The sequence below is a fragment of the Puma concolor genome, chromosome A1, assembly GCF_028749965.1.
Source record: "Puma concolor isolate L17-30 chromosome A1, mPumCon1.1.hap2, whole genome shotgun sequence".
NCBI lineage: Eukaryota > Metazoa > Chordata > Mammalia > Carnivora > Felidae > Puma > Puma concolor.
This window is the reverse complement of record NC_141667.1, coordinates 7,601,633-7,613,314: the sequence shown is the minus strand read 5'-3', so window position 1 is coordinate 7,613,314 and position 11,682 is coordinate 7,601,633. Positions and strand designations below refer to the sequence as shown.

General features: G+C 46.0%; 1 long non-coding RNA gene across 1 annotated transcript; it reads right to left on the bottom strand.

The window, feature by feature from the left end:
* Positions 1 to 263: 263 nt before the first annotated feature.
* LOC147584009 (uncharacterized) lies at positions 264 to 11,472 on the bottom strand. The gene is made up of 3 exons (XR_015255085.1): positions 11,383 to 11,472; positions 2,168 to 2,233; positions 264 to 1,178 (listed from the first exon to the last, which is right to left on the bottom strand). It is a non-coding gene; the product is annotated as an uncharacterized LOC147584009 (long non-coding RNA).
* Between the last annotated feature and the right edge of the window lie 210 nt (positions 11,473 to 11,682).

The following is an 11,682-nucleotide window of genomic DNA, read 5'->3' as shown; positions in this document are numbered from 1 at the left end:
CTCGAGCCCATGAACTGCGAGGTTATGACCTGAGCCGAAGTCGGATGCCCAACTGAATGAGTCACCCAAATACCCCACAAATGCCTTTCGAATTCTCAGTCACTCATTCAAATATAATAACTGTTGAAGACAGAATAATCTGGACCTGGAAGTGCTAGGATCACATTAGCATTTAATGTCTACCGGTCTTCAAACTGATGACCACCCATTCCAGACAGATCTTTTATAAAAAAATTTTTTAATGTTTATTTATTTTTGAGAGAGAGAGAAAGCATCAGCAGGGGAGGGGCAGAGAGAGAGGGAGACACAGAATCTGAAGCAGGCTCCAGGCTCTGAGCTATCAGCACAGAGCCCGATGCGGGGCTCAAACTCACAAACTGCCAGATTGTGATCTGAGCCACAGTCAGATGCTCAACTGACTGAGCCACCCAGGAGCCCCATGCAGATAGACCTTAACACCCTGTTGGATGCTTAGGTATTAGTCATACTCATCAGACTGTGAATATTCAAATCTTAGGCTTTAGAAATATGGTTACAACAACTTTTGTCCGTATAGACCGACATCTCTTCGGTAACAAGACGGACAGGTAGTCAGAAATATCCAAAAGAGAAAGAAACCAGGCAGATCATCCAAATCGACTTTGGCAATCCATGGGACAACAGATGTTACAGACAGATGGCACCCATAGTGGAGAAAACTCCAAACAACAGGGACAGGGAGACCCACATGTTTTAAAAAGTGTCTTACTAGGGTATGAGATTGGAAATCAGATTAGAGATTGTATTAACACAAACTTAGTTTCAGTGGTATATTCTTTTTTTAAAACAAATATTATTTTGCCACTCAATCATTGCAGATTCAACTGAAACCTTTATGCCAGGGGAGAGGGTAGGTTCTGGAAAAATCGGCCTCAATGGAGTGAAAACGTTAGGCTTTGGGAGAGAGTCAACATAAATTCAGTTACGTTGTGGACATTTATTTCATTACCTTTCTATATAAAGCCAGCATCACCCTCTGTTTCCTTGATACACGAAAGTACCTGATGTATGGCTCCATAGCTTCATGGGACTCAATACCGATTGTTTTTAAGATGTGACGTAAACATTTGGCTTCAGATCTGTGACATCTGGATCTACTTCATCATTCTGGCTGTGGTTCAGGAGTTGGTGATTGTTTCCTGTGATTTAAAACATACTCAAACCAATGAACTGTGGGTTTCCTTTTTTCTTTTTGGTGTTTTATTGGTTTTTATTTTATTTTGTTTTTTAAATGTTTATTTCTTATTAAGAGACAGAGAGAGACAGAGCATGAGCAGGGGAGGGGCAGAGAGAGGAGGAGACACAGAATCCGAAGGAGGCTCCAGGCTGTGAGCTGTCAGGACAGAGCCCGATGCGGGGCTCGAACTCTCGAACTGCGAGATCATGACCTGAGCCGAAGTCGGACGCTTAACCGACTGAGCCACCCAGGCGCCCCTATTAGTTTTTATTTTAAACAGTTTTCCACAAGATCATCAGCATAAATAATATTAAATAAAATATAGACTTAAATGTCTGAAAATATGTCCGTTTTTAAAATGAGCGCTGAGAATTCATTTTGTTTAAAACTCAGCATTGTTAAGGAAAAAGATACATTGTGACGCTCTATTTTTGAGGTTGAAATGCATGGTCCTAGGTGAATTCTTCAGCTTCTTGTAACTCAACTCTCTTCTTCTAGATTTGTGTAAGTAACGCAAGTCCATGCTGATGTATGAATGGGTAGAATTTGAATTTGGGGATATGTGAGGTCCTGTAGCTAAATTGGGCTCAGCGCTTGGTGAGCATGGTCTGAATGACCTAAATTCCAGAACCACTGGGGAAGCCAGATTCTTCTGAAGACAGGCAGGTGGAAAAGGATTTGGAAAATAAATAAGTGGCTAACAGTGGGATAGGATATTATACTACTAAATGTATGGGTTGCCCTCTGGCTGTAAACCCACTCATTTAGAAAGCAGATGTTGTGCTTGTGAGTATAAATTAATGTTTTATTTTTCATTTAAGACCCAGGCAATTGGCTTCCAGAGAACACTGACCAGATACGGTCAGGAAGCTCAGTTTCATGATAAAATTCTCCAGCACATTCCCACAGCTTTCTGCTCTAATACTTGGAATTCTTGAAATACAGACTTACGCTTTTGATCATGGAAGCATGATGTTCTTAATGGCACTGGTTGATGCTAGATCCAGAAAACAGGCTCTATGGAAGGAGAGAGGAAACCTTGAGCACAATATTTTAGATTGGGAGCCTAAGTGGATTTGTATAATACCATGGAAAGATAGCGAATTAGTCCATGCACAAGCCAAACCATTGCATTTCAAGACTGACAAGCTGGCTTCCTCTGTTCTGGCTAAAACTGCACCTGCTCTTCTGGTCGTTTAAGTAGCTTCTGTGCGATGCAGTAGGCACAGTAATGAGCTGATCCTCTGTTCCTTGATCTGTGAAATAGGGATATTAAGAATGGAGACCACATACTGAACCGAGTTCCAGGTTCATAACTGTGAGCTCTAACGACGTAACTCCCAAGCAACGGGGACTGAGATCCGTTCTATCCCAAGGAATCTCCAGCAGCACCTTGGGACAGATGGGGAGTGCACTGGGAAGGAACCTGTTGAACAACAGAGGGTCATAGCTAAAATCTAGTCTTGAAAAACTTGAACATCATGTTTCCCCCTCTTAGAAGTGGGGGTGAGAATAATTCCAAACTTGAGGAGAGGAGTCAGTGAGCCAGTGGGATCAATGCCTTGTCGCTGCTAGTGTTTTCAGTTGTTAAGTCGTATCCAAGGGCTGAAATGTGACCATTTTCGACCCACAGAAATGGCAGTTTTATGTTTCATGCTAGTCATCGATCAAACAATCAGTCGCAGGGTTTGGAGGAAGTGTCTTCTCACGTATGATCCGTGATGGCCGCCCGCTTACAGCAGCCCTGTTGCCACGAGTCGCACCGTGGTTCTTCTGAAGTTCCGCCATATCCACCCCCATGGCCGAGTGGCCACACCCATAGAAAGAGGGAGAGACAGGAGATGCCCTCAGAGAGGCAGGCAGCAACTATCTGGGAATAAAAGCAATTCTACCAAACGGGTGGGTCAAGTGGGGACTCCACTGTGCAAAACAGTTGGGTGGTTCCCCAAAAAGATAAACATAGAATTTTCATATGGCCCAACAATTCCATTCCTAGGAATATCCCCAAGAGATTGAACACAGAAGCTTAAGCAGACACCTGTATAGCAATATTCATAGTGGCATTACTCACAATAGCTAAAGAGTAGAAAAAACCCAAGTGTCAATCAGCAGATGAACCGGTAAACGAGGGGCACCTGGACGGCTCAGGCTGTCCAAACAACTGACTTCTGATTTCGGCTCAGGTCATGATCTCATCGTTCATGAAATCGAGCCCTGAGTCAGTCTCTGCACTGACAGTGCAGAGCCTGCTTGGGATTCTCTCTCTCCCTCTCTCTCTGCTCTTCCCTTGCTTGTGCGAGCTCTCTCTCTCTCTCCCAATGTAAATAAATAAACTTTAAAAGAAGAGATAAACAGGTAAACGAAATGTGGTTTATGAAAATATCCCTACAACACAGTGTTGTTCAGACCTGAAAAGGAATGGAGTTCTGATACATGCTTCAAAATGGGTGAACCCTGAAAACACTGTAAGGGAAAGATGACCGACACAAAAGGGTCAATACTACGTGAGTCCGATTAGATGAGGCAGCAGAGAAGGCAAAATTTATAGAGATGGAAAGTGGAACAGTGGATGCCTGGGCTGGGGAGTTCATGGATACAGAATCTGTTTGGGATGATTAAAAAGTTCTAGAAATAGCAGTGATGGTTAGACAACACTGGGAACGTACTCAGTCCCACTGATTGTACGCTTAAAATGGTTAGAATGGTAAATGTTATGTATATTACCACGATTTTTAAAATCTATCATAAAAAGAAAGAGGCAGAGGTTGGGGGTACTACCACAGTTATGTTCTGGTGCCATCCGTGGGTAAACACGGTGACAGTCTCCATCGGGATTCACTCACTGTTAAATTCTAAATCAGCCCTCCTTATTAGAATCAGCTTGCGTTCGGGCTAATAGACAAACATTATGAATCTAGATACCTTTAGAATCTAAATAGACCATTGCCATTCAAATTTACAGGCCATTGAATGTAACACTATGCAGTGGAATTCTAAGGTCGAACACAAATAAACCTCAAAAGTAGATTTCACTTTCTTCTTCCTCCCTCTCTCTTTTTCTTTCTTTTTTCTCTTTCTTTCTTCTCTCTTTCTTTCTTTTCCTTCCTTCCTTCCTTTCCTTTCTTTCTATTTTTTCTTTCTTTCTTTCTTTCTTTCTTTCTTTCTTTCTTTCTTTCTTTCTTTCTTTCTTTCTTCTTTCTTTCTTTTCCTTCCTTTCCTTTCCTTTCCTTTCCAGTTTTCTTTCTTTCTTTCTTAAAGGGCAGACGGTGCTTGGGGAAAATTGTCAGAGACTAGAAATTCTAACCCCTCAGGGCATCAAAGTTGTGCTTGATTGCCTGTAGTTGAGAATTTTGAAGACCGATTCAATCACTGGTGGCTAATTCAGAGGGAACAAGCTGATTACGACTGGTATGCTTCCAGAATGTTAAAAAATAAAAATGCCTTCCTGGATGGGACCAGTGTCTGTGCAGGTGAGCCCCTTCCAGGAGCATGCTGTGGGGGACAGCCGTCCCCTCTGCCCCCAAGTAGGAATGTGACCAGAGTTTAGTTCGGCTAGCTCAGCTGGGCAATTTCACCTGAAAACTTACTACTCTGTTTTTTCTGTGCTCTGTGTTTTGTGTCGCAAAACACCCCTGCAAGTCACAGGGGTCACACCCAGATCTCCTGGATGTGCCCTCAGGTGCTCTTATCTGGTGCAGGCTGAGTGCCAGGCCCCACAAAGAGTTCCCAGCAGGATCCCAAGGATGAATAGCAACATGTCTCCCCGTTTTTCCAGAAACAGAATGAATGGACCTCTTGTGAAATCACTCTCCAAGCGAGTTCTCTTTGGGGTTTTAAATCATATCTAAGAGAGCAAAAATTAAAAAAAAAAAAAAAAAGCAGAACAGTGCAGACAAGCCAGCAAGGATTTTAGGGGGAAGGATCCTCAGGCCCATGGGGCTAAGCCTTCCAAAGACCTAGAGTGTGAGCTACGGAGAAACCTAGTGATTCTTTTGCTGGGCTGCAGGAATGGGGATTTTTACATTTCTAATTGGATTTCTTGCTTATTGGGAAAAAAAAAATGTAGTATCGAATAACAAATAAGGAAGAAGAAAGTCAACCAAAACTCAGCCTCTTAATAAATCAGCAATTTTGATTTGCCCATGTTCCCATTCAAATGTTGTGAATAAAAATATTTAATTTTATATCATTATAATCATGGCAAAGAGATATTTTAATAAATTTCATTTCCCTTAAGATGTTAAGCATTTTCTTGTTATTCTGTAGTTATCATTTTAATAACTGTTGAGCTGATATATAGCACAGGGCCCAGAAATAAAGGCTTTTGGTAAATATTTGTTTAAAAGATGAATTAATATACTTTACTTCTCTATGCCCTTATTTGGGGAAGCATTGAATGTGATTTCATTTCTACTATTATAAATAATGTTTAATAGGTATCTTTGTGATTCTTGTCTATCCTACTTTTTGCATAATTTCATAGGGAAAGTTCTCAGAAGTAGGAGTCCTAGGTCGGCAGCTATGAAATGCATTAGCAAATTGCTTTTTAAGGAGATTGTATGGATTTGCTGCACTTAGCAATACACAAATCTGCTGGTTTTTACATATCTTGACCAGCACTGCTATTTAAGATCTTTTCTTTAATGTTTACTAATTTAATAGGTATAGAAAGACTTCAAGTTGAAAAGCTCTCTCTTCCAAAATAATTATAGGGGCATCTGGGTGGCTCAGTTGGTTGAGAATCCGACTACAGCTCAGTCATGACCTTACAGTTTGTGGGTTCGAGCCCCACATGGGGCTCTGTGCTGACAGCTCAGAGCCTGGAGTCTGCTTCGGATTCTCAGTCTCCCTCTCTCTCTCTGCTCTTCCCCCACTCAGTCTTTCTCTCTCTCTCTCTCAAAAATAAATAGACTTTAAAAAATTAAAATAAAATAAAGTAATAATGGAATAACTTTAGCTTTTCATCTTCGTTTTATAAGCCTTTTCCTGTGACCCTGACACAGAACCTAACCAGCTTTGAATGTTGGTCAATCAACCCCGTCAGTGGTTAGACACCTTCCAAGGGAGCTGGTGGGGCATCTCTCTGTCGTGCAAACAGGACAGGTGTCAGGCCCGGGACTCTCCTGAACCACTTTGAGCACAGAGCCTGTCGGGGCCTGCTGGCTGCGAGGTGACAGAAATGCTCCGAGGGGTGGAGCGGAGGCTGAAGCTTCAGGGCAGCCGGCAGACAAGGCTCTCGGGTGGGGCCGGCACTAGGTGGTTCTTCCGGATTATCCTCCCTGGAGCCCGGGAAGGGCTCAGGGCACCTCACGCTGAACACGGGCGGGGCTCTATGCCTCACATGTCCCAAAGGTTACTTTATTGCGTTGTCCCAGCAGTGTGAAAGGCTGCCTGATTTTCATCCTACGTTGCAAAATGTGGAAACGGGGCCCCGGGAAACGTGATTTGCCCACTGCCCCTGAGCCGTCGGGATCCAGGATCAGGAGATCAGATTCCAAAGCCCCCGCTCAGAGGACCGTCCTTGGGGTGCCGAGGCACAGGAAGACCTGGGCTTCAAAGTTTTTACTGGAATAACAGAGGGACAGCATAAATACATTCCATGATTACACCTTGTCTTCTAATAGGTTTTTTTTTTTTTTAGAAATTCATATTAAAATACCCATGGATGATGATGATGATGCACACTGCCTGGCTGGATCCTAATATCTTGTTATTTTTTATTATTGTATTTTTTAAATCAACGAATATTTATTTGCGAGAGAGCAAGGGAGAGCCCAGGTGGGGTTGAGTGGGGGGGGGGGGGCAGAGAGAGAGGGAGAAAGAACCCCAAGTGGGCGCCTCGCTGTCAGCTGATCTCACCACGGTGAAATCATGATCTGAGCTGCAAGCGAGTCAGACGTCCAACGGACTGAGACACCCAGGCGCCCTGATCCTAGTATTTTGAAAACTGGGACCCAAGGCCGGTGTTATGGGTCCCACTACAAATGAGGAAACTGAGGCTCAGAGACTGAGAGACTGGCACAGGCGCGGTCTGAAGCCAGAGCTTCTCGCTCCCTGAACAACGGGCTGGGCGGCAACACTGACCCCTGGGGGTGCTGAGGGCTAAGTGCTCAGTGCTCGGTGCTCGGTGCGGCACAGACTCCTGGATGATGACCGAGGCGCGGCCGAGCCCACCGGCGCGAGAAGGTGGAAATGGAGGTCGGGTGCAGGGAACGTTTGCTTCGCAGAAGACCAGAGATGGGAGCTGAGGAAGGAGGCGGAGGGGAGAAGAGGGAGCCACCTGTGCGCCCCTTTGCTCCAGTGGGGCAGGGAGCTGGCGCCCTCTAGCGCCCAGGAGACGCCCGGCACCCCAACCCACAGGCTGAAAAGTCCCCCCTGGAGTTGCACCTGTGTGGACGGATGACAAGACCCAGGCGGGGGGCTGCTCGGCCCTCATAACAGTTGATTTTCCAGGACACCCTCCCCCCCCACCCCCCCGGCCCCCGCTGCCTCACACATTGTTTGCCTCCACCACTCGGCTTTTCTCAGTTCAGGTCAACCTTTTCGGTCTTGGATTAAACTGGGAGAAAATCTGAAAGGGGACGTGGAGGGTGCCTTCTCCTCATTGTTCTAGACCGGGTCTCTCAACACCATCCACACAAGCCGGCCCACCTGTAGGGGCGACACCTGTGCACTGTGGGACGTCTGGCAACATCTCCAGCCAGGCCCATAAGATGTCTGCAGACGCTGCCCCCTTGTCCCTGGGGACAAGGTCACCCCTGGGTGAGAACAGCTACGCTACAGGGGCCTGCAGAGCTGCTCCGCAGGGGGAAATGGACAGATAAGTGCGTGGATTAACAAGTTAGTAGCTTAAAAGTGATCCGTGCCGTGGCGCTGCTCGATTGAATAATAGAGCGTTGACTGAGTTTCTGTGAATATTACCTTCCAGATAAGACTGTGAATTGTGTCATTCGAACCGGATTGAAACTCACCCCGTTTTGGTCTTTCTTGCAGCAGAAAATAACCCCAGGACGTGTCCTCTCCCGCTTCCGGTTCCAAACCACTGTGTGTTGTCTCTAAACAGCAGCTGCGGGACCCCCAAAGTGGGGGCATCTCAGTGGTTCTGGGTGACGTCGTAAATGCTGGGGCTCGGAGCCGCCAGCCAAGAAAGAATTCTTGAGACGTCTTTGGTGCAAAAAGGTGGTTTTATGAAGGCACGGGGACAGCAGCCGTGGGCAGAAAGAGCTGCACTGGGGTCGCCACAGGCGACTGATTACATACCTTCAAGTTGGGAGGGGGTCAGGGACAGTGGAAGTCTTTAAGGTATTTTGGAAACAAGGTTTCCAGGACCTTGAGGGGCTAGCTGCTGTTAGGAAAAGGTTATTTATTACTGTGTATTTAGTAAAACCTGAGTCATGAGACCCTTGAGATGTATATTAGGGGGCCATAAGCTTGGAGTATGATTGCCAGCATATGTCTTGCGGTGGGGGGTGTAGAGATAAAGGAAGTTTCCAAAGGAATTTTTATATGTTAAAGTAGACTTAACAGGATCCTGGGGGGTCGGGATAATGTTAAGCTACGATTGCCTTTTGCCCTGAGCAAAGTGTCATCATCAAGACAGCTGAGCTCCTAGAGGAATGTCACTGTGCCTGTTTCAAGGACTTGTCCACGGGCTGTAAGATGTAAGGAGATTTTATTGTTTTTCCTTTTGCCTTTGTTTCTCACATCACTGGGTACATCCCTGCATCCGGAGGTGCTGTAGGATTTAATAAATTGGTGGGTACAAACCTCAGTGCTGTTGGGACAAATCACAAGAGAAGGGCAATTTTCCACATGGATTAAGAAGTCTACGGATGAAGGGCACCTGGGCGGTTCAGTCGGTTTAGCATCCGACTCCTGATTTCAGCACAGGTCAGGATCCCAGGGTCATGGGGTCGAGCCCCCCGTGGGGCTCTGTGCTGAGTGTGGAGGTTGCTCTAGATTCTCTCTCTCTCTCTCTCTCTCAAATAAAATAAAATTAAAAATAAAATGTCCATGGATGAATAACTCTTTCCTTCCAGTTGCCTAAGGAGAATGCTGTTCTTAAATCTCTGACCACACTATCTGACGATCTGAGTGGTTCTAGGGGGCAGGGTCCCAATGGGGGTGACCTCAGAGCGGGAAGACTCTCAGCTCGTCTTCCAGAGTCTGCGTGTCTGCATCTAGGTTCACCAAGGGTGCCGGCAGGCTCCTGCCAAGAGTTAAGGGTGTCTCCAGCCCCGCCATCCATCATTTCTTTAGACACGTGGAGGGAGAGGTCAAGCCAGGCAGGCGGGGCTGTCGTCCGTCCCCTCCCTGAGAGGCTTTCTGTGGCCACTCCAGGCCTGGGGACAGCCCCACCGCCTGAGGAGGGCGCACAGAAAAGCGCTTAGGGACAGAGCCTTATCTGATGGGCGCCGTGGAGCTGGCCCTGCGAACAGAGCCGCCGGGTGACTGCTCTGGGGACTCGGACCCCACGAGGAGGGCGAGTGTGCCGAGGAACGTCGTCAGTGTGACCAGGAGAGCCCGCGGGTAGCGTGACGATGTCTTACATTTTGTTTCTCCGCCCCAGAACACGACTGGGACTACGACAGCCAGCTGGGTTAAGATGTAAATGTAAGTCTTTCACCAAGAGAAGGATAAACTGCATGTTGGTGGAATTTGGGGTGGAGGGGAGGTCTCTCTGAGCAGAACGTGAAAGTAAACAGAAGGAAAAAAATCCACAGACCCGATGACATGAAAATTTACACTCTCTCTGCAGAAAACGCCTCCATGATAATCATCAGACTATTAGGAAACGATCCCGACATACATAACAGCGGAATGAAGATCAGCAGAGTCAGAACCTTGGAAAGCGACGAGAAAAAGACAGGTGCGCTCAGCGCAGGAGGTGAAAGGCGTGAAGTAGGTGACTCGAAAGAAAAATTAAAAAGCCAGAAAGTCCAGGAAAAAGTCACCACCGAAAGGCAAACGCGGACAGCAGTTGGGTGGCACCGAAGCTTGGCTGGCAGGTGAATCAAAATGGAAGGGTGTGGCGGCCCGCGGTGGTGAGCAAGGCGGGTGGCCGTGGCGGCGGGGCTGTGACAGCGTTTCGGGCAGTGGCTGGCGATGTGCTTAGAGATTGTCAGCGCGGAGGCTCCGACCTAAAGGTCCCAGCGCTGAGAACTCAGTGGCAGCAGATAATGAGATTGGCGTCCCCGACGAGCCTCTTTTCGTGGACATTCGGTGCTGGGTGACCAGCCCTCTCAGGGGTGGCGGGGGCTATCGTGATACACGCCAACCACGCGACAGGGATGTTTTTTATGGAAGCAAACATGTGGAAAACCCTAAATGCGATACTCCTGCTCGTATTAAAAGCATTTACGTTGACCTACGTGTTTGTAAGACATTAAATCCAAAACGTTGATAGTAAGGCAATATATGTGTGATGATTTATTTATTCATGGGTCTCTTTCTGACTTTCTGCCTTACCTTGTTCAAAGCTGGGCCTTGGTCTGAATTCCCCTGGCTCCCATGGGACTCTCTCTCTCTCTCTCTCTCTCTCGTTTTCATCCCACACACATGCCACGTTCACTCCTGCCCAGCTGTTCCCGTGGGATCCAGGTCCTTCAGGCTTCTGGTTCCACCCCAAAAACAAGTTCCCTGAAGGAGACTTGAAAGCTAAAGAGGCCTATCGTGCACCCACGGCTGTTTTAAAATATGTACCTCTGGTTTCTCACTCTCCTGTGCAAATCCCTCCATTGTCTTGCTTTCATATTCAGAATAAAATCCATACTTTCTCTGTAGTTTATAAGGTCCCGTGGAATGTAAGCCTTCTCTGAATTCTCTCTGAATTCTTTCCCTCTCTCTCTTTTCTTTGCTTCGTCTACATGGAGGGCACTGGCCTCCATGCTGTCTCTAGTTAACATGCCAAGGTCATGGCCACCCCAGGGCCTTTGCACGTGCTTCTCTTGGCCCAGAAAATGCAGTCTGGCTCTCTCCCTTGCTTATTCAGGTCTCTGCTCAAATGTCACCTCTGTGAAGAAGGCTCTTCTGATCATCCCACATAGAACAGGAACTTCCCCCATCCTTCTGTGTCCTATAATTCGGCGTTATTTCCCCCCTAGCACCTCAGTCACTGTATACCGTATACCATAACTTATACATTCACTCATTCATGTGTTTATTACCTTTTCCCAACAGAACAAAAGCTCCATGAGGGGGAGACTTCAGCTTGTTCTTTGCTGCCTCCATGGTTCCTGAAAGGATATCTGGTTCCTATGTATTGGGGGAAAGAAGAGAGGGAACGGTGGTAGAAATGAAGAAACTAGAAGATAAAAAACAAAATCAACAGGAACAATATATATTGTTTGTTTATTTATATATGTTTAATATAAACATATATAAATAATATGTTTATATATGTTTAATATATATAATATATTATATATATTTATATTAAACATATAAATAATATATATCTATATATA